The following is a 22,553-nucleotide window of genomic DNA, read 5'->3' as shown; positions in this document are numbered from 1 at the left end:
TTATTATTATTACTATTATTATTAAGTAATAAATAAATCAATTATTCACATTTTGCAATAATTGTCGCTAAAAAATAATAATAATAAAAAAACCGAGGACGATAATCTTATTTGACATCGAGTGACTAGCTACTATGACAACAATCTGCCGATTTAATTGCAGTCTGGGACAGTTGAATTCTCTGGATGGGTAAATATTCATAGGAACTAATCTGAATAGGAGTCGGTGGATTAATGAAATTGTAAATACACGAAGAAGAAGAAGATTGATTCAGTTATGGAAAATCTTAACGCGGCGTTGTGAAATGTCTGCTCAACCATTTCCCACTGAAATTTACGTACTTACATCTCTAGAGTAAAGTAAGTATGGCTGCTTCCTGAGCGTTTTAAAATAATTGTTATTTAAGTTTGTTTGTGGAGGATTCATTATTTCTCTATGATTCTATCTATGAGTTACTTATCATCAAAAGAAAATTAAGTGAAGAACAATTTAACAGTATAGGGCAAACATCTAAACAAAGACAGATAGTTTACACCACAATAAATCAAACACAGGAAAAAAGACAAGGGCGAAACACCCTTACTCCCTTTGACACTTTGAAAAGTGATAAAGAGTACAAGCTTAACCAAATAACACGGCCAAAGCAAACATGGGATCAATTTATAAATTATGTAGTAGTGAATTTCCGATCATCTGTTCCACCTATGCTCGCTGATGCGCTTCGGCGTTTGGTCAAGTTTGGGTTGGACCATTAAATCATTGTAATCCGTTTTTATAAAAAACAGATTTTTTCTCCACCCAGTACATCTTGGGGAAGTTTCTTCCACACTGTCATAAAAGATAATATAATAGGAATAAAACAATATCTTAAATGCAACAAAACTATATTTTTTAACATTCATTGACAATGGTACTAAGATTGATATTTTTTACATTATTTATTTATAGATACCACGAATAAAAATGGTAAATTTGGCAATGTAAAAAGTACAGAAAATCTGGCACTCGGAGGCGGAGGAGACGAAGAAAAGTATTGATTACGTGTCACTGCACAACAAGTAACCACTGTCGCTTTAGTCCCATGGTAGGATAGTACGAGATGTTAAATTAAAAATAAAGGGTTAGGGTGTAATGATGTGGAGCTGTGTCTAGGGATTTTATGACATTATTTACAAATGTGTGGTGATTTGGAAATCGTGAGATGCGGTCTGGTGTGATGTAGGTTTCAGAAAAACATTTTCTTTATCGTGCCAACGTTTCGATCATTATTGAGATCATCTTCAGGGCCTGGGATTTAAAAACATTGTTTAAATTTAACAAATACATGTAGGATATGGAAAAAAGTGAATTTATACAATGCGAAAAAATATTTTTTATATTCAATCAAAGTATTTCTACTCACTCTTGTTTTTTGCGTAATTGTGTCAATTTGTGTGTCGTCTTGAGAGTGTTAGTGAGATATTGATGTTTTATGGTTATATAAGTTGGATTTTGAATGGGTAGGGAAGGAAGTCGGTATAGAAAGACATTTTTGTATAAGGAGTCGGCTTCTTGAGGTGATAAGAGCAGACGATGGGAAAAAACGTTGGTAATGGTTCGGCTAGATTATCCTTTCAGGATTATATAGACTGGGATAATTAGGAAAAGGAAAGCTAAATTGTTGAAAAATTAGACTATGTAAAAATGTTTGATATGTCGAATGTGATGAATGTTTTATATGTTATATAATATGTTTTGTGTGATGTGATGATATATGTATGTTATCGATATTGAATTTGATTAATGATATTATTAATGATATTAGCGTAGCTGCGACTGAGTTTACATGTATCTGTTCTGTAATTGGTGCTGTGTTTATCTCTGTTGATGTAAACCATTTCTAAACAATTACGTTTATGTTTTGTTCTGTGCGTAATATTTTCGGATTGTTGAAGTCGAAATTGTGTTTGTGTTCAAAATGGTGGGTAGCGAGTGCTGTAGGATTTTGCTTGGGTTTTTTGCAATCATAGATATGTTGCTTTACTCTCTTATCCAGATATTGGGATGTAAGACCGATGTAAGTTGCCGGACAGTTTAAACAGTTGATCTTGTAGATTACGTCAGATTTATTTGTTATTGGTGTGGGATATTAATTTTGGAAAAAAGTGTTTGAATTGTTTTATAGTTTGCGAATGTTATTTTAAAGCTATCCGAAGAGAGAAATGTGTTTAATTTACGTGATAGGCCGTGAATGAATGGCATGAAAATGTATGTTGGTTTGTTCGTATTTGATTGATTTGATGTAGTATTATTAGTAATAGTGGAAGGTGTTAGTGTTGAGTTGTAGTTGTTGATTATTCTGTTGATTATGTGTTTAGGGTAGTGATTGTTATGGAGGATATGTTTGTATGTCTTTATGTTCTTGTGGTGAAAAGATTCATGTTTTAGGGTAATAATTTTTAAATTTTATATTATTTTTACCTCAATTTTTAATTTTCATGTAAACAAAAATGAGATTATTCCATAGGGTGTGCGTGAGAAAATAGAAAAAGAAGAACCAAGAGAAAATGGAGAGAGCAAATGAGAGAGAGAGAGAGAGAAAGAGAAAGAGAAAGAGAGAGAGAGATAGGTAGATAGATAGATAGATAGATAGATAGAGAGAGAGAGAGAGAGAGAGAGAGATAGAGATAGAGAGAGAGAGAGAAAGATAGAGATAGATAGATTGATAGAGACAGAGAGAGAGAGAGACAGAGAGAGAGAGAGAGAAAGAGAAAGAGAAAAAGAGAGAGAGATAGGTAGATAGATAGATAGATAGATAGATAGAGAGAGAGAGAGAGAGAGAGAGAGAGAAAGATAGAGATAGATAGATTGATAGAGACAGAGAGAGAGAGAGAGAGAGACAGAGAGAGAGAGAGAGAGAGTGAGAGAGACTTGAGATAACATACGTTGTGACAATCTAGCATGATGGTAGAAGTCTTGTAAATCTTTAGTTTCCTGTCTTTTCCCTGAATCCCATTCCACGTAAGTCTTTTGGCAACTTACACTCCAGGTAGATCATTGAATCAGCGTAAAAGAGAAAGTCACCAACACGTTGGATTGTGCAATGGTGTGTACGGGATCATAACTGGTGAGATGTGCGTTTGTTTTGTTATTCTAGGAAATATTGTTTTTTCCTCAGAAGGAGCTTCTCGAGTATTTTTTTCCTATCGATAAGATGCGGTTTTGTGATCATTCAAGGGAAAGTGAGTAGTAGCAGTATAAAATGTGTTTGTATATATAAGTTATATATAAGTTATATCTTTGTGTTTTCACATGTCATTTTCGAATCTTTATATAATTCATAGAGAAACTTGAAATTCATATAAATTGTTGAAAGCTTATTGGGTTTTTGCTTGTAGTGAGCTGTAAATTTTTATTTTCCGTCTATGTCATCAAATGTCTTTAATAGATTGTATCTCTCATCTGTAAAGTAAAAGTCTTTGTTTATACAATGTACTATCACTCCATTAATTTTTTAAATGACAAAGAAATGTTAATCTTAAATGTTAAAAATCAGTATATAAATCTGTTCTGTTAAAACCATTTCAGGAATTTGATCCGGCTTGAATTATTCTGCTTCGTAGCTACATCGCCTGAGAAGAAAAGCATCCAGGGTTCAATGGCCAAGTATTGATTCGACATTGTTGAAACATAAAGTCTACGTGTTCGACAAATTCAATATACATATTTCTACCCCTAATATAGTTTACTCAGACCAACTACTGAATTGTTAATGAATTCGAGGATGTTCAATTCAAGTTAGAGTAAAACATTTACCGCATTTTTAGAACAAAATATTTGGCACTAAAAAAAGATTGTATTAGTGGAATTACCATTAAAGTATTTCTAGTAAGGTAGAAATGACCGAACCATTAGAAAACGTGATATGAAGAATGGAATGAGAATACGTCTTGAAGGTACCTGGTGAATGGAGGGTCTTTTTTTTCCAAAGGAGTTACATAAAACCCCTTTAGCCATTTCCCCGGGTATAAAGGGGGTTGTTGAGCTGGCCCAGGGGGTTGTTCCTTTATTGTTTCACTTTTACTTGGCCAATCCTCCCCGACGAAACATACACCGGAGGAGCATCAGGACCGTCGATTTTCCGTAACGTCGCTCCCGCGTACTTCCGATGTCACGTACAATCCTCAAAGACGTTTCTTTACGATAATCGAAAACACATTTTCTTTTTTAATGAAACAAATCCTCGTTCAATAAAAGCTGGACATCTTTTACACTTTGTCCTTTTTCTGTTTCTAGTACAAATTTAATATCACGGTGCTTCATTAAATGCTCTTTATAATAAAATTGATTAAAAAACTAACTATTTAGAGATCAAAATAACACACAATTCTACTAAACATTTATAACCTTTGTTTTATTATCATAATATTACACATCGTATCTCATTTTTAGAAACAATCAAAACAACCACTGGACGATTATTTCAACGGGATATGTTATCGGTACTGGCCGTTTTGGGATGATATGTTCTATAATTATAATTATTCAGAAATCGTGAAATGCCGTCTGGTGTGATGTAGGTTTCAGAAAAACATTTTCTTTATCGTCCTAACGTTTCGATCTTTATTGAGATCATCTTCAGGGCCTGGGATTTACAAACTTTGTTTACATTTAGAAAATACATTTAGGATGTGGAAAAGTGAATTTATACAATGCAAAATATATTTTTTTACAAACATACATATATCATTACATTACATTCCACACATCAAATATTTTTCATAGTCTAATTGTCCATCAATTTAGCTTTCCTTTTCCTATTTATCCCTTTCTATATAATCCTGAAAGGATAATCTGGCCGAACCATTACCAACACATTTTTTCCCTTCGTCGGCTCCTTTCACCTCAAAGAAGCCGACATCCTTCCCCATCCCTTCAAAATCCAACGTATATAAACACAAAATAGCAAAATCTCACTGGCACTCTCGACACGACACGCAAGAATGGCACAATTGCACAGAAGACAAACACTGATTGAGTAGAAAGACTTTCATTGAATATTTAAAAAAATATATTTTGCATTGTATAAATTCACTTTTCCACATCCTAAATGTATTTGTTAAATGTAAACCATGTTTGCAAATCCCAGGCTCTGAAGATGATCTCAATAAAGATCGAAACGTTGGCACGATAAAGAAAATGTTTTTCTGAAACCTACCTCACACCAGACCGCATCTCACGATTTCTGAATAATTATCGATTAACGGGCACTAATCACCACACATTTCTATAATTATAGTACATCGGTCACTCCACATTCTTTGAGGAGTTTATTCCTTCCACGGTTGTACTGGACCTTTGGAAAAAAGTAGCACGGCTGTCTGAAAGCATGTATGTTTGGGCATGCTCTTCTTTGCGGGATCTACATACAATAATGCTTGATCTTACCCCATTGTCCATATATAAGCTGTAGTACTTCATGATGAAACTTGTTAACATAGGGCATATCTTGCTTCTTACTTTGACGCATTTTATATATTCAAACCTTTTTAATCTGACAAAAGAAATTGTTCGATTGCATGGGTCCATGATTTTCTCACTTCTTCACACATCTTCTTTTTTATTACTTTATATTCTTATTCTATTAAATTTTATTATTAAATTATACATTACATATAAGTGAAGCATATCCTTCCAAATTTACAATTGGGCTGGTTCCTTTAAATTTTGAATTTGTACAATATTTTTGTCTACACGTTGTGCAGATTATAAATATACCATATTACATTATACAGTATTAATTTAATAAAAATAATAATTTCTTTGTTCGCACCAGGTTCTTTTTTGAGGCAGAGCTTTTATAACGTATATAATTAAGGTAAACTCACAAGTGATGAGGACTTTGAATCAGAGTAGAAAGTGAGTTCTTTATTTTGTTCATTTAATATTTTTTTATTTTAACAGAGTTAATTAGTTTTAAAAATTATCAATGTTCTCAATTAGCCAGTATTATAGGTTAGATTTGAATTTTTTTTATTCCATTTATTGAGGATCGATACAGATTGAAGGATTTCATTAAATTAATAAGGTACCCTAAAATGTAGTCATCTCTCATCAAATTTGTTACTTGGAGTATAAAAGTAAATAATTCTATATTCACGGCTAGAAAAAGCAGACAAGCCTACGACTGAAGACAGACTAGAACGATCTAACAGGCACAATCTACAGGTTCATCACCCCACACGCTCCATGGAGAAATCTCACATCAGTCAATCTCTGTTATACACAATAGAAATATTTATTTAATACTCTTTTTGATCGTGATGAAACACATGAATCTGGGCAGACCAGGAAGATCAGAGACAGACTAAAAACACATCAGACATCTCTCAGACCTCACCACAATGTTTATACTTTTGAATTTTGAATAGATGACATAATAAATCCGGCGAGAAATGACACATGCTAAAACACCATAATTTTTTGTACATCATGTTAACGACTACCAAGTACGTATCCATAGAGTTTCAGTTGTCCAGAATCATACCGTGTTGATAGAATATGGGACGAGTAATCCAACCGTATATACTTAGATTTCGTACTTTTCCTTCACCTTTCGAGTCCATAGCAAATTAAATAAATCCAGAGCCTTCAGAGGTATTCTTATGTTGCCTTTTGGTCCATAATAAAACTATTTAGGTCGAGGTGCAAGAGGTGTAGCCACCTCTTTTATCCCTAGGTATGCTTTACGTCACCGCTTTTTGTACTTTTTTATCACAACCAAAATTGATGTAGAAAATATGTGCTTGCTCTTCTACTTGAGTTTGATGCTTTCATTTTCCTTCCTATTGAAACTAATTCACGAGTTTGATGTATTAACTGAGGACAAATTATTTTTAACGTTAAAACTTTAGTTATGTTGATTGTTGTCAACAATGTAGGGTAATGGAGTAGTCAATACCACTTTATTAACAATGAGAGTCAATGGGTACTGTTATATAAGTACGTACACGACACATTCACGCATGTAAATACTTTCTTACAATACCAGTCATACAAACTAAATACAACTACACTGCCCACCAAAAAATCGACCACCTGGTTTTTGCCGAAAAAATGGTCAACTTCGGAAATACCTACTTGCTCAGCCGTTTAAGTCACAGAGATGCGGTAGGTCTCATTTTTAAAAAAATTCACGCTAAACATGATGGCTTTTTTAAATAGTTTCGCAATTTTTGGGAAAAAAGCGTGGTTTTTTTATGTGCTCATGTAAAAAAACTGATCACCCTTTTCCGATTTTACCATACATAAACCTATTGTTTTAATACGTTATTCGAAGTCAAACTGTCACAGCAGCTGTGAAGTGGGAATGAAAAGTTGTATTTCCGTGATGAGGTAAATAAGTGGTTATCGACAGCAAAAGCATTCCGCATCCCAAAACGCCAAAGTAAGAATTATCGTTTCCCTTTCTTTTTTTGAAAAAGTACTCGGAACAAAAGTTGTTAAACGTAAAAATTGCGAAAACATGACGGTTCAAAATTTATGCGATATTGAAAATCGGGAGAAAGAGAGAGTGATCGGATTTTTCCATGAGCACGTAAAAATCACGTTTCTGCAAAAAAAAAAAAAGAAAAAAATGGTGAATAGCGCGAAAACTGTTGAAATAACGGGCAAAGTGGATGTTGACCAATTGAAAAATTATTAACATTTCCTGTCGATTGCTACAGGGCGCCGCTCCACAGCTCAATTTGAAGTTTTCGTAAAAAGTGCTAAAATGGACATATTCCCGAATTTTGGAATTTATCGATGAATGACTGAACTCAAGGAAACATTTGAAGCTATCATGTTTAGCGTAAATTAAAAAAAAAGTGAAATCTAGCGTAGGTCTGTGACTTAAAAGGATAAAAAAAATTCCATTTCCCAAATTGGAGGACCCAAAGCCTCCTGGTGTTCAAGCTCTACTCTGTACATAAAAATAAACGTTTATTTAGACAATAGTAATTAAATCTCAAGCTTCAAATTTATTCAGAATAAACGTACATTTTATGTGATTTATTGGGTTATTTGGACACATCAAGTCTGTCGAGAGTTTGAGGAAGACATTATTTAAAAGATTGTAAAGGAAAATGGATAATCTCAGGGAAGAAGATAGTTACAGTTGCTATATTTGAGATTGTAGTTTATCTTTTCTCCTGAAAGTTTTTTTAAAATCTTTATATCAGTTGTTTTTTTGTTAAACTAAAAAAATGGATGAACTCTGTAAATGCAGGGTCCCCTCATTCCCAAGGCAGTTGTTGGTGTCATTACTTTTTACGTGGATTACTCACGGAAACCTTTTCCTCCGGGCAGTAAATGCCATTACCCCACCCCTGTCGAAAACCCCTTTTACAATATTGGTTTCAAAACGGCCACCCCCTCGCTGTGTTTAAAACAGCCGACCCCCGTGGAAAAATTGTGCTCGATATCTCCAGTCCCTCCAGAAACGGATGGCTGTTGGGGGAAAAACCTCAGATTCCCATTTCGACCTTCTACAGCCTTGGATACAAAGCGATTTCTGAAGCAGGCAGGAATGGCGAAAGAGTAAGTTTCTGATAATTCCCTTATCGGCCGACCCCTCCAGCCTTTATCTCCAGAATGATAAAGGAAGCAATTGTTGCACCATCCACCCTCGATATCTCCCTAACGTACACCACTCGGAATAGCGTTAATGTAACTTGGAATGCTTAAGGAACAAACGATTGTCTTGGTCTCTGGAGCTCGCCTCTCCTCTGATTTGTCGCGACGAGATAACCGACCCAGAACGAGCAAAACAATTTCATAATTATACTCGTAGGCCGGCGGGAGGCAAAGCCTACAATCCAATCCCGTTTATCGATAGCGAATTCAAACTTTTACAATATCACCAATTCGACTGGAAATGGGGTGTTTTGTTATTATGTTTTGCTGCAAATCACTGAGATCCTATCGAGGCTGGACGTTATTATTCAAAGGATATATTCAACAATTCACAACAAATAAAATTGCCTTTTCCCCAAAGTAATTACATATCATTAATTATTTTATATATTATTGTAGTTGATAACGTAATGAGACATAAATGTTTATATTAAAAACCTACATTCAACAAGAATAATTAGAAGGAAAAATTCAGTTATTGTTTGGCCGTAAAATTTTTTATTGGTCTTAGCCGATTAGATTAAATTTTTCATATTTTTGAAAAATAAATACAAATAAATTAAACACCAATAAATATAGATTATATATTATTAAATATAGAATTTATTTAGAGGGATAGAGAAACCACTATCATTGTTAATCCTGTCAAAAACAGCCTATTTTCCTATTGAAATTGGTGGTTTAATCTAGTTGTACATCAGTTACAGAAAAAATTGAAAAAACTTGTCTTCATTTCAACTTAACCAACCCCATGTACTTCTAGACCTCGCAGTTGATGTCGTCGTGGTTTTTTCGTCATTATGCGATGTTAATATGAGAAATAGGATGTAAGTTATAACAAACTAAAAAACATGTAATTACAGTAATAAAGTAATATGTGTGTCACTCTCAACACGACAGACAAGAATGAAACATCTACCCATCATAACAAACACTTAGAGTCAAGAGCACGACCAGTAGATGGCCCTCAGATAACCTGAGCAGGAGACGTGGGATCGTCCTCACCCGACTGAGGATTGGCCATACGCGGTTGTCACATGGGCACCTGCTTTTGGGCCAAAGCCCGCGCAGATGTCCATTAAGCAGAGAAAGGTTGCTCGATGTGTCCCACATAATAGAGGCGTGTCATGCCTTGGCCCCATACAGAGAGCGTGTAGGCATGCCGCAGGACTTAAGAAGAGTTCTCGGACACGGTAGCGAGTTTCAGAGTCCCCTGTTCCGCTTTTTAAGGGAAATTTTTTTTAATTATATTTAATATGTCTTATGTGTTGTGTCTCTATATGTTTTGTCTGAGTGCATGTATTTATTAGCGTGAATGGCGAGGGGTGAGGGTGAAATATAAGGTCATCATCACCCATCAAACGTTGAGAGCGTATGTGTGTGTTCGGGGTCGATGGCGGAATATTGATAAAAGTACCCCATTGACCCCAATCTAGATTAGTTATAGGGTCGCTGGAGGAATATCAAGTACTCCACCGACCAAAAGGAATGAGTGTACTGTATGGATGTATTTATGTGTATGAATGTATTTATTTGTATGAATGTAGTGTTTGAAAGGGTAAATAGAATATAAACTTAGTTGGGGGGCTGCATTGACCTAGATGTCGGATACCCCAGTCAAAGAAAAAAAAACACTTTGAGCTCTGAAGATGATCTAAATAAAGATAGAAACGTTGGCACGGTAAAGAAAATGTTTTTCTAACACCTACGTCACACCAGACCGCATCTCACCTCCAAATAATAATCAAGTAAAAATGTAATGTTGTAATATTTATTCAGGCCCTGATGGTTGTCTTATAAAGGCCGAGAACTTGGAAAGTGATCACAGAGTCTATTTCTTTTCCTATCTGACCAGAAACCAGAACCTAAACACATTAATCGTCGTTGTCAATTTCTTCTTCATTTACAAGTATTATTAATCTTAATGTGTCATATGATAAAAATAAATGGTTATTTATAAACACAGGTTTTCTTAAATTTTCCTCTTTATTTATATTTAATTTGTTACGTTGTTCATACATTTTCTAACAGTAAACGCCTTTGAGTTTTTTAAGTATGTTCTTATACATACTAGTGAAGAAGGTAAATAATCGCGATTGACGGACCAGAAGTGCGAGGATAGACAACAAGCAATAAGTTGATCACCCCGCAGTCACAAAGAGCAAATCCCTTAAAATGGTTATAGTAGACCTCGTAACCTTTTGTAGAAAAATTGTTTTAGATAATATTATGGACAGAATCACAAAAAAATTTCAGTAATTTTTTACGCAAATTCAGATTTGGTATAGTTACTAAAAAAATACTATCATTTCAACATAAGGGAACTTAATTGTAGTGCAAATATTTGGAAAACGTTTTACTCATGTTTTCCTGAACAGTTGAATGGGTTCTTTGTTCATTATTTGAAGCGTCTCGTCGAGTTTTGTCCGTGGAGGAGGAAATCAAAATTTGCTCTGGGCGGTCCTAATGCAATCGAGGACACGTGTCCCTCAGCGAGAACGGCTTTGCGGGAGTGTACTCCAACTTACCTTGTTACCTGGAATCTAAGCGGAGGCGGGGTGCTATTAAGGGGGTGCCGCCCCCCGCCGGCCATCAGGGTCCTCTCCCGGCCTTCCTAATCCAATTAAGGATAGGCCACCCTCGGCCGGCCACCCTCTTCTTCCCATGTTAATTACATTTGTTTTCCCGCTCGCGCACAAAAGCTTCATCTGCCCTTTTTATTCCGACTCCTTGGCCGGGCTATTTGTAAAAAGCTTCTCAGAAATATTTTCTTCCGACGAGGAGGACATAATTAGACTTTATGAGATGAAGGGACTACACAAAATGATTTATTTATTTTTTTAATAAAGTTAAGTAATTTATAAGCCTCAAAAACTGAAGATTTTTAAAAATTTAAAAGAAACCGGTTCAAAATGGCACAGTAGGTCTCTTCTATGGTTTTGCAAAAAGCCAGCCGTTTAATGCGTATAAATCATAAGGCGTGACTCACACTTTTAAATGGAGGCATGGCAAACAGGAAGTGATTCGCAGCTGAGCATGTTTCATGAATAAAGAAGATGTACATATTTCCATATTATTTTCATCGCTTTCCCTATGAAGTAATACTTTTAGATTAAATGTACCCTCTTTCCACATGTTACAATAAGTTTCAATTAACGTGAATTTCTTTTTCGGAATGTATTTTTGTAGCCAAAAATTTGATGCAAGACCTATTTTTCTGAGTTATACACCCTCGATATAAGATTAAAACTAGTCAAATACGACAAATATTTTCTGTTTACAAATATTTTTATAACAATAAACTTGAATTATACAACATTAGGAATTATAAATAAGTTTACAGAATTGTAGAATTGTACAGAAAAATTGTAGTAGGTTTAAAATGAGAGGTCAAATAATTTTGACGAATTAGCCCTGTTAACGTTTGGATTTTATTCATAATATTTTGATTACGAATAAAATCTAAACGTTAGAAGCGCTAATTCGTCAAAATTATTTGACCTCTCATTTTAGCACAATTACAATTTTTTGTACAACGAACCTTCTACACCTATTATATAATTAATCATAATTGAGTTTCGATCGGGTATCACTATTCCGCCGTCGACCTTATTACATAACACATTCACGCTAATAAGTACATTCACTCTCAACATACTTTTTTTAATGGTGGTGGGTGGCGACCTGAGTAAATCTAAGACTTAACAATTTATGTCCGGAGATCGGGACGTCCCTGCGTTAAGCACATAGAAAATCATTGTATTTTAATAAAACATTTATTTTAATAAATTATTGTTTTTCGTTTACTGTTCCCAAGTGAACAACCTTTAACGATTTCATTAGGATTTGAAATTTAAAATTGAATTTTCGGATAGAGCGATGAATAGCTAGATAGAAATGTGTTTATTGATTTTTCATACAATATTCTAAATAATTGATAAGAATCAGTGTAGTTGTCGCTTAGTTATAAATTTATGTTTTACTTAAAACATAAACAATCGAATTGTTTTAACATACTTATTAGGGAGGGATAATCAAATAAATCATTTATAACAAAATGAGTAATTGTTTATTATGGAGATAAATAAATTTTATAATTATTTTCTTTTTACATGGGGTACAAAAAATACACATACCATATTTGTATATCATACAAAACAAGGGGAGTTGAAAAGGAAAGATAAATAAATGATTTTAGCAATGGTAATAAGAACAATAGTAAAATTGCAACAGTATGTAATATAATAAAGAAAATTATATAATAATAAGGTAGTAATAGATTAATATATAATAATAATTTTTGGGAAGAATATGTTTAAGCCATAAAAATAAAGAATTGGTTCTTAAAGTACAGTAAGTAATAATAAAGGGATGCAATATCATTTAAATCGATAGTATACAGACAAATTTAAACTTACGTTTGATTTTAATTCTTTCTTTTTTTACATGGAAGTTTTTATGTCCAATTATCGTGGACGAGGGATCAAACCACAATGTATACTTGCAAGGTAAATTGAAAATACCAAACTCACATTTCAAGCCGTGGCCTAAACTAATTACTAACTGTGTTCAAACTAACGGAATAATTTCCAAATGGTGCTATTCATCAATAAGTTTAACAATTTAATTTAATCTTTCATGTTTTGAACGTATGCTCGTACCGTAATTTCTGCCCAACAATTAATCGAACTGTGGGCAATGGGATCTAGTTAGAAACATTTCACGTAAGATTAATTCATCCAATGGTTCGAATAAAACGTTTACGTACGTTTTCATGTGTTTGATATTTTTTAAATACCTGATTAAATAATCACGTCTCCGTAATCGTTCTTAGCCGGTCGAAATAACTGTCTCCGACACGAAAGCTAATTGAAGTATTAAGGTGAACGAAGTTTTGTTTCTGAGTTTCATTAAATTTCCCTTCTGGGCTGGTGCTAACTCCATACGTCAGGTGCAAGTCGAAAAGACAAAACCGCGCTTTTCAATCAACCAGTTTTAATTACAATTCATAAGTTTCTATTTTAAACATATTTACGTTGGTGCTATTACCATAAAAATTATAATATTATTATACAATAATGTGTTTGAGATATCTTAATTTTTAATTTAATATGTTATTGCTTTTTTTTGTTACAGTTTACTCCAGAAACAAGAGGTAAAACTGACATATTTTTTACATATCCATATGTAAATTCAACAAAACTGAAATATCCGGTTTATTTTTTTATATAAGGTTTCTTACTTAATGATATTTCAAGCTGCTAACGAAAGTTAAAGAAACAATGGCGTTCGCCTCATAAAAAATATTGAAACGGAATAAACTTTGATTTATGAAGAATTTTTTTCTCTTTCTTTTCGCAGGTAAGAATTTAGAAAAAAAAAACACATTTCACTTAAGGTAAACATTATTCATGAATGATGAATCGGGTTCACCCACATTGCATTGCATTCAAACGCTCAGGATCGAATCATACCAGATCCGGTATGGTCTAGTGGCTAGGATATCTGGCTTTCACCCAGAAGGCTCGGGTTCGATTCCCGGTACCGGAATCAAGTTTTTTACTCTAAATTATAATAATTGTTTAAAAATAGCAATAAAAGGAAAATTAACAGTAATAATTTTTAACGTAATATTTTAATGCAAATATTTTTCTTTACTGAGGATAAGCAGACTAGAAAAACGGAGACGCCGAAACTGCAGGAAAAATTTAGTTCTGAACTTTCTCGTACTTGTTTGCATATGAACCTGATGTTTCGCTCATCCTTAATTAAAATCTTAAAAAAATCTCATCCTTAAAAATTATAATATATTATACGATAATGTTTTTGAGATATCTTAACTTTTAATTTAATATGTTGTTGCTTTTTTTTGTTACAGTTTACTCCAGTAACAATAGGTAAAACTGACATATATTTTATATATCCATATGTAACTTCAACAAAACTGAAATATCCGGTTTATTTTTTTATATAAGGTTTCTTACTTAATGCCGTTTCAAGCTGCTAATGAAAGTTAAAGAAACAATGACACAGACTCTGGTGAATGCACTGAAACAACCTAATGTAATGAGTAAGGTAAGTGAATAATCTGGAGTGATACTCATAAGTTCATTAGAATTCCTTTATTTTGTTTTGTTTTGAATTCTGTACAATAAGTATATGAAATATACCATTAAATAAAAAGAAACATTAAGCTGCATTTATTTACAAGCAAGATTTTCTGTTTTTATCTATCGCCCTTTATAAAATTCGAAATCAGTTTGGTTAGTTCCAGTCGCTTTGTTCGGCGTACACTCTGTTTTCCGTACGACCAGTATGAACTGGTCAATTCAAACTTTTAAACATTTTAAAACTATTTTCCTCCGAGATTCTATTTAATATAAAACACATTTGTAAGTATGACCGAGGATTTAGGGCCGCTGGATTCGAACCCGGGACCTTACCTAACAGTGATTGGTCGCCATTTCAATGCAAAAATTTAAAACCTTGAAATTAGATTGAACTTAGATAATTGCATTGGTTTTGACTGCGGGATGCGATCCGGCTATCACCATCTTGAGGGGTGCTGTGTACTAAGTTATATTGATCCAAGTTTATTATAATATATATCATTTTATGGTTATCATATGAATTTGTTCCTCCTAACCTCTGTGTTAGGTCTATCTGATACGTTTGGGTTTCAGTTTTTAGTTATTTGTGATTTTTTTTTAAAAATCATGGGCAAGGTTTTATGTGTCGTCGTTTTCTTTAATTCTGCTTTAAGTGGATGAAGTCTGAGTGTTTTTGACTGTTGACATAATTATACAGATGAAACAATGAAGGTGGCGAAATGCCTAAACGCGTCTGACTGGCCTACCGAGCGAGATAAACAAATAAAGGAAAACCTGGTTTTCCAGAAACTATGAATTGGGACCTCTTCATTAGCCTGACCATGTCTTCTTAATCTGTCCTATTCTATATCTCAAGAAGCGATTGTGATGAGAGAAATAAAAAATCCAGCTTTGACAATAATCATGTCTATTTGTATCGATTATTTATTTCTTTTATTATTTATTTGTTTTTCAGCCAATTTCCTGATTTTTGGGTGTTTTGACCAAAGTTTTATACAAAATATTTGCAATTCAAACAAATGATATATTTAACACTTAAATATTCCTGCTGAACCTGATTGACTGATCAATATTGTCAATTTATGTAAGTCAATTTGTGGTTTTCAATGTCAATGAATGGGAACTTCTTATTAATCATCCTCGTATATTGCCCTGCTTTCTCTCAAGAAGCAAATGTTAATAGAGGAGGGGAAAATCAATATTTGATTGTAATAACACAAACTTCAAAATATTGATCTTACAAAAACACCTCTTCAGCCTCGTCATTAGCTTTTGAGAGTTTGAACCAACTTCGTACAAAATATTGTCAATTCACTAAATTATAAATTTAATACAAAAATGTTTCTGAGGAACCCGCACTGTCTGTTTTGGATTAATTAACTCTATTCTCAAGGAATAATCTTCATATTCTTGTCGTTATTTTAGTTGCTAAAAACCTGTAGTGAAGAATGCTTGGCGACAGACAAAAACCACAACGAAATAAAATTTGTGGTTAATTATAACGTTTATTAAAACGTTGGTTGTAGTTTGAGATGAAGAGTTCGTATCGGAAAGGATCGAAATCACGATAGCTCAAGCGGTAAAGTAGCGGCGTATTTTGCCGAAGGTCGTGGGTTCGAATACCGATCGTGACACTGACCTTTTACCTCAACCAAGACCTTATATAGAAAGAATAATTAATTGAAAAAAGTAACATGGTCAATTGACCACTAAAACGTAAATTGGTTAATTATAACACTGAGTGATTTCTTCTTCATCAAATAAATGTAAAAATATATATTTTTAAGTGATGAATAATTAAATATGAAATTGATATTTGACTTTTTTCTTTCTGTTTGTCGTATAATAACATTAAAAAATCTTACTGCAGTGGAAAGGAATAAACAAAACTCCGTTCTTGCAGAAAACTACATAAGAAATCGTTATCAAGTTTCCCAGCTGGAAGATCCCGATAAGAAAAACTGAATCGAAAACTTGAGACGGCGCAAGACTAAAGTCGGGTCAGGCGAAAGAAGGCTCAACTCTGCATGATATTCTAATACTTTTGAAATTGATGTCGGTCTGCTGCGAGGGAGGTTTCGGCCTGATTGAGGATGCAGCCTGCCGCCTTTCGAGAAGCCAAAGCCAAGCGCAAACAAATGTGACACAGCGTCAGACAGCTAATGCAGACTTGACCCCAAGAAAGTGGAATGAATAAGGTATGAGAGGGAATATAAAGTATGGCATTAGACTTCTCTGCCGGCATAATTCATATTCAGTATAATACGCCGCATTAATAATACATACCACATTTCGAACTGGGCTAAATAAGAACCAGGCTACGAATCGGTTTTCAATATCAGATTAACAAAACCACGGTTTTCCTTTCAAAAACGAAATCTTAAACTTAAAAAGTTCTTGAACCGTTTCATCGGTAATAATCGAAGGATGAGCAAGGGATTGTGAATAACAGCTGGGGGAAAGGCGAGTCTTTGGTCTTAAAACACGCAAACCTCAAAGTCGTCGACTAAACAAATTCATTCGAACGGAAAAACAGGAGTCATTTATCACTCCGTCATACACCAGCCTAATATTTTCGGGATTTTTGTGCCTCCTACTGAAATATTGTACTTTGGTACATTAAGTGCTGTGCATGGGACCGCGGTAGCCGGTTAGCATGAAAGACTCTCACGCCGCGGTCGTGGGTTCGATTCCCACCGTTGCCCCTGGCCCTTTTTTCCCAATAACCCCCCAAATTTGAACACACATATACGAATTTGTCACATGGCTAATATGCATAGTTCATAACGCCAAAAAAAAAAAAAAAAAAAATTATAGATTTAGGAAAGCAAAAGGTAAGTATTATTTCACCGCTCAACCAGATACTATTTCGTTCTTTAAATTTAACCCATACAATAGAAACTTCCTTACATTAAAATGATACCAAACCCCCATAAAAATTTAAGATCCCTATCATCTTATCGTCCTATTAGTTTGTTAACCCATTCCTTCTAAATTATTCGAAAAATCAATTTACAAAAAAATTATTTCTATTGCTACTTCAAACAACATCTTACCAGACCATCAATTCGACGTTCGAACCCATCATTCCACCACTCATCAACTTCCCAGAGTGACAGATTTTATTACTTCTTGTCTTGAGCAGAAACTGAACGCGACTGGAGTGTTTATAGATGTTTCTCAGGCCTTCGAAAAAGTATGGCATGAGGGATTATTATACAAATTAAATGTGTGGTGATTGGCACTCTCAACACGACACGCAAGAATGGCACAATTACACAGAAGACAAACACTTTGAGCCCTGAAGATGATCTCAAGATCGAAAATGTTTTTCTGAAATCTACATCACACCAGACCGCATCTCACGATTTCTGAATAAAAATACAAATTATAATTATTTTTCCCCAGGCCTATTATCTGATTATACAATCATACCTTAGAGAAAGATTTTTCGCCGTAAACCAGGGTACGGAAACTTCTGGGATGAAAGAAGTGCTTAAGGTGTGCCACAAGGGTCAATACTCGCTCCGCTCTTGTACACAATTTTTATTTCTGATATGCCCAGAAATGAGAATACACTTACTGCCACATACGCAGATGACACCGCCATATTAAGAAGTCATCCCTCTTCTACACAAGCTTCACTCATGTTACAAAACCACATATCAACAATTGAAAAATGGAGCAATCTTTGGAAAATAAAGTTTAATCCCACAGTCACAACTTATCACCTTTACACTCCGTCGTCAGACTTGTGCAAGCATAAACTTACTTATACAGTGAACCTGTTCCTCAATCTGACAAAGTTAACTATTTAGGACTTACATTTGATAGAAGACTAACTTGGAATCCTCACACACGATTTAAAAAACAGACACTCAACATACGATTTAAAATACTTTATTTCCTACTCAAACGACAATCAAAATTACCATTAAAATCAAAACTTTCGACATAACGATTTAAAATGCTTTATTGCCTATTGAACCACCAATCAAAATTACCATTAAAATCAAAACTTTCGACATACACATACCTACTCAAACCTATTTGGATGTACGGGTGCCAAGTTTATGGATCGGCCAAATATTCCAATATTCAAAGATTACAAAGTTTTCAATCCAAAATTCTAAGACTAATTGTTTGTGCCTCGTTTTACGTAAACAATAACACACTTCACCGTGATCTTGAAATTCCAACAGTTTTTTCATCCATTAAAACATATTACAGACGTTCTCATAGTCAATTACAAAATCACACTAACACACAAATACGATTCGTCCATATTCCATGATTACCACGTAAACGTCTAAAAAGAATATGGATAAGAGACCTCGTAAATGATTAATATCAATTCATTAATTCAGAGGGGCTGCCAATGGGTAGCTTTCTCTATAACGTCCACGTAATCCCACAAAGACAAATTTCCCATCTGCTGGTTGTATATAATACATGTTCAGTTGTAGATACAAATAAATAAAGTGAAAAAAAACTAGCAGTCCGTTTAAATCTTATTATATCTATAAAAAAGATTACCCAGCATGCGAATGTCATGAGTCTCCCGTTCATGAAACTCTATCCTTTAACCCCGTCCTACTTCTTCTCCAGGAGGTCATTTTGAATAATAAAGGCAAAGAAAAATCTTTGATCACTCGCAAACCTCAAAACAAGGTACTTATTTCGATAAAACTTTACAACGTTGTGAGAGAAGTATATATNTATATATATATATATATTTATCTACAACTGACTCTTCAGAAATAACCTATTTATTTATTTTGAACCAGAGTCTGTCCAGAGACTATGAATGGGAACCTCTTCTGACTACGACTGCTTACCCTGTCCTATCCTGTCCTGTTCCTCTCGAGAATTTAAGTCTTAAGTGACGTAGAAGTAATTTAATAGACTTAAAAAGTGAAAGTTCGGTGAGGTTAATATCACAAGCTTTAAAACCACTGACTTCATAAAAAATTAGTCGAACCTTGAAACGAACGACAGTTGAGTCAACTTTTATCGTTGCCTTTTTTTCTACTGAAATATCATACAATGGTAAACTAAATCCTACACAACTTAGCTTTGGGGTGTTTCAGAATAATAAAGTAATGATAATATGTGGTGATTAGTGACCGTTAATCGATATTTATTTAGAAATCGTGAGATACGGTCTGGTGTGGTGTAGGTTTCAAAAACACATTTTCTTTATCGTGCCAACGTTTCGATCTTTATTGAGACCATCTTCAGGGCCTGGGATTTACAAACATTGTTTACATATTACAATTACATTTTGGATGTGGAAAAGTGAATTTATACAATGCAAAATATATTTTATATATTCAATCAAAGTATTTCTACTCACTCAAAGTGTTTGTCTTCTGTGTAATTGTGCCATTCTTGCGTGTCGAGTCGAGAGTGCCAATGAGATTTTGCTATTTTGTGTTTGTGTCAAAATCCAACGTATATAAACACAAAATAGCAAAACCTCTTTTCTAAATAAATAAGTAATGATAATATCTGTATTGCAAGGAATAACGTACTATAAGAATGAATCAAAAGGCAACAGGCATATGGTATATCTATGAAAAGAGAAGGGAGATTTCGCCACCACATAGCCAAATGTGCACAGTGGTACTCGAGATTAAAACGTCCATTTAATCTTTAACAAATCGTAAACGATTAAACCATGTAATTATGTCAACAAAACAGTGCTCATAAACCTCTAGTATGCAATTAACGGGAGTAGTTCCCGTTCATACCGGCTCTACTCTGTTATCCACTCATATTTTTTCCCAACGAATTGGTTGGAAATAGTAACGGAAAAGCAAGTTTTTCATCGTAATTCACAAAACTTGAGTTCATTATGTTATGCGTGTTTTTATCGACTATTAATTCTTCAGTCACTTGATCTTTTGGGAATTATAAAACATCTACTGAAATATTTGGATGTTAGGATTCCTACTGTTTTACTGGAATCTGGATATCGGTACGGCCTTAAATGAAAAAAATAAATTTAACTGTTATCCACCAATCTTTCGACCAATTTTAAGATCATCATCAAGATGTCGACAAATAGACAATTTTTTTAATAGTTACACATTTCTTTAAAAAGAGTGGTTAGAGATGATTAGGGATATAAATAATTACTACCTTAATTTGAATTAGTGAGGTTTAATTGTTTGTTTTTTATCGGCGGTTTTGATCGTTCGGGTTTGTTTATTTTTTAAGAAAAAAATGAATAAACTACAGGTTTATCGCCTTGCAATTTCAAAAAATCGACAGATTTTTTAAAAATGACATAACATTGATTAGGTTTTATCTCAACCAAAGCCTTAATTAATTGAAAAGGACATAACATTGTGTACACCATACATACTCGATATGATGAAGATGTTCTTTTGTTATACCAACTACATACTCTATTTAAGTACATGGTCAGAATTTTTATTTTTATATAAAACTCAACGTTTCATATTTAAGCAAGACACTGTCGTTGATTACCAACTTTCTTACACTGCCTAAAATTACAACATTAAAGAAATTAATGCTAATTTGTCACAAAACTTTAAAAACTTTGAAAATGGTTCTCATGTATTCGCGTTTGAATCCTTTCCTCCCCGTCATTTTGAAAGTTGTGCCGAATTACCATTTAGGTCGAAACGGTTTCTGCTTTACAAGTGATTCCATTATTCAACGGTATTTTTCAACATAACCAATAATATAAAGTTCTCCGCTAGTAATGTATGGTAGTTCTTCAAACTTAGGTGCGACATGATCTACCTTAACGACTCCCATCTGAATGCTGTTCGTGTAACTTTAAATCCCTACGCGAGGAAAGAGCTCTTTTATTTTTTGACGGAGTGTCCCATTCTTTCTGAGTTTTGATTTGTCTTTCAGGCGAACAACGAGAGTTTCTATATCTCTTCATATGTAAAACTCAATTCTCCTAATTTTTTCAGGATTGGTTGGTTTTACTAAGAGTACGCAGGTTTAGAATAGATTCCTTGTGGACCTGTTTAATTTTCAATTTTATACTGATAAACACTGCTTATTTTTCACTTAATCCTTCTTTTTTGTTTTTAGCCTACAGTTCTTTTAGACAAGTAAATATGAATGAATCATACGGTTTTATAATCAATGCAGGACTTTTAATTATTAGGGGTGTTCACGTTGTTTGTAAGTTGTTAACTCGTATTAACTCGAATAGAGAAATGTCCAGAAAAATCGTGAACTCCCCCTTCTTCTCTTAGCAAGTTAACCGTTAAATTTACAGCAATGCTGCGCGTAGCGATTGGTACAACCAAAAATAAAGCCATAACAGTCCTTGAAGGCTTGTTGTTTGTTTTGGTTTTCTTTTCTGTTAAATTGTAAGATGCCAGAACTTAATAAAAGAGGAAAATTAACCAACTCTTTCGTTCAAAATGCCATCTATACACTCGAAAAGTACTAACAAATGACACGCTTCAATTCGTGCCGACATATCTAACCTGTATCCTAAGGTCTAACAGCCTACAACTTTATAGGATAGGTGATGTATCTATTATGAATGAGAGTATAAGTACAGGTCAGAAATTAACAAAAGAAATGTATTTGTCGCATTTAATTAATGCGTATTTAAGAATAACAATGCGTGTTAACAAAAAATAGCTTTTAAATTCATGGCTGCCATGTCGGTTACCTACGCCCTAACTCAATGTGATTACATTTTCGATCTAACATATAACATTGGCCCTGAAAGTTAGATCGAGCAATGTTAACTACGCGGAGTTTACATCATCATTTTTCTTGATCTA

General features: G+C 33.9%; 1 long non-coding RNA gene and 1 other non-coding gene across 2 annotated transcripts in view; one reads left to right on the top strand and one right to left on the bottom strand.

Annotated features, from left to right (window-relative positions):
• LOC106666846 overlaps nt 1-22,553 on the bottom strand; it is a 198,505-nt gene that overhangs the window by 158,780 nt on the left and 17,172 nt on the right. The window lies entirely within an intron of this gene.
• Trnae-uuc lies at nt 14,135-14,206 on the top strand. Its single transcript has one exon. It is a non-coding gene; the product is annotated as a tRNA-Glu (tRNA).

Source organism: Cimex lectularius, unplaced genomic scaffold, assembly GCF_000648675.2.
Source record: "Cimex lectularius strain Harlan isolate CLEC.00 unplaced genomic scaffold, Clec_2.1 scaffold2, whole genome shotgun sequence".
NCBI lineage: Eukaryota > Metazoa > Arthropoda > Insecta > Hemiptera > Cimicidae > Cimex > Cimex lectularius.
This window is presented reverse-complemented; position numbering and strand designations above follow the sequence as displayed.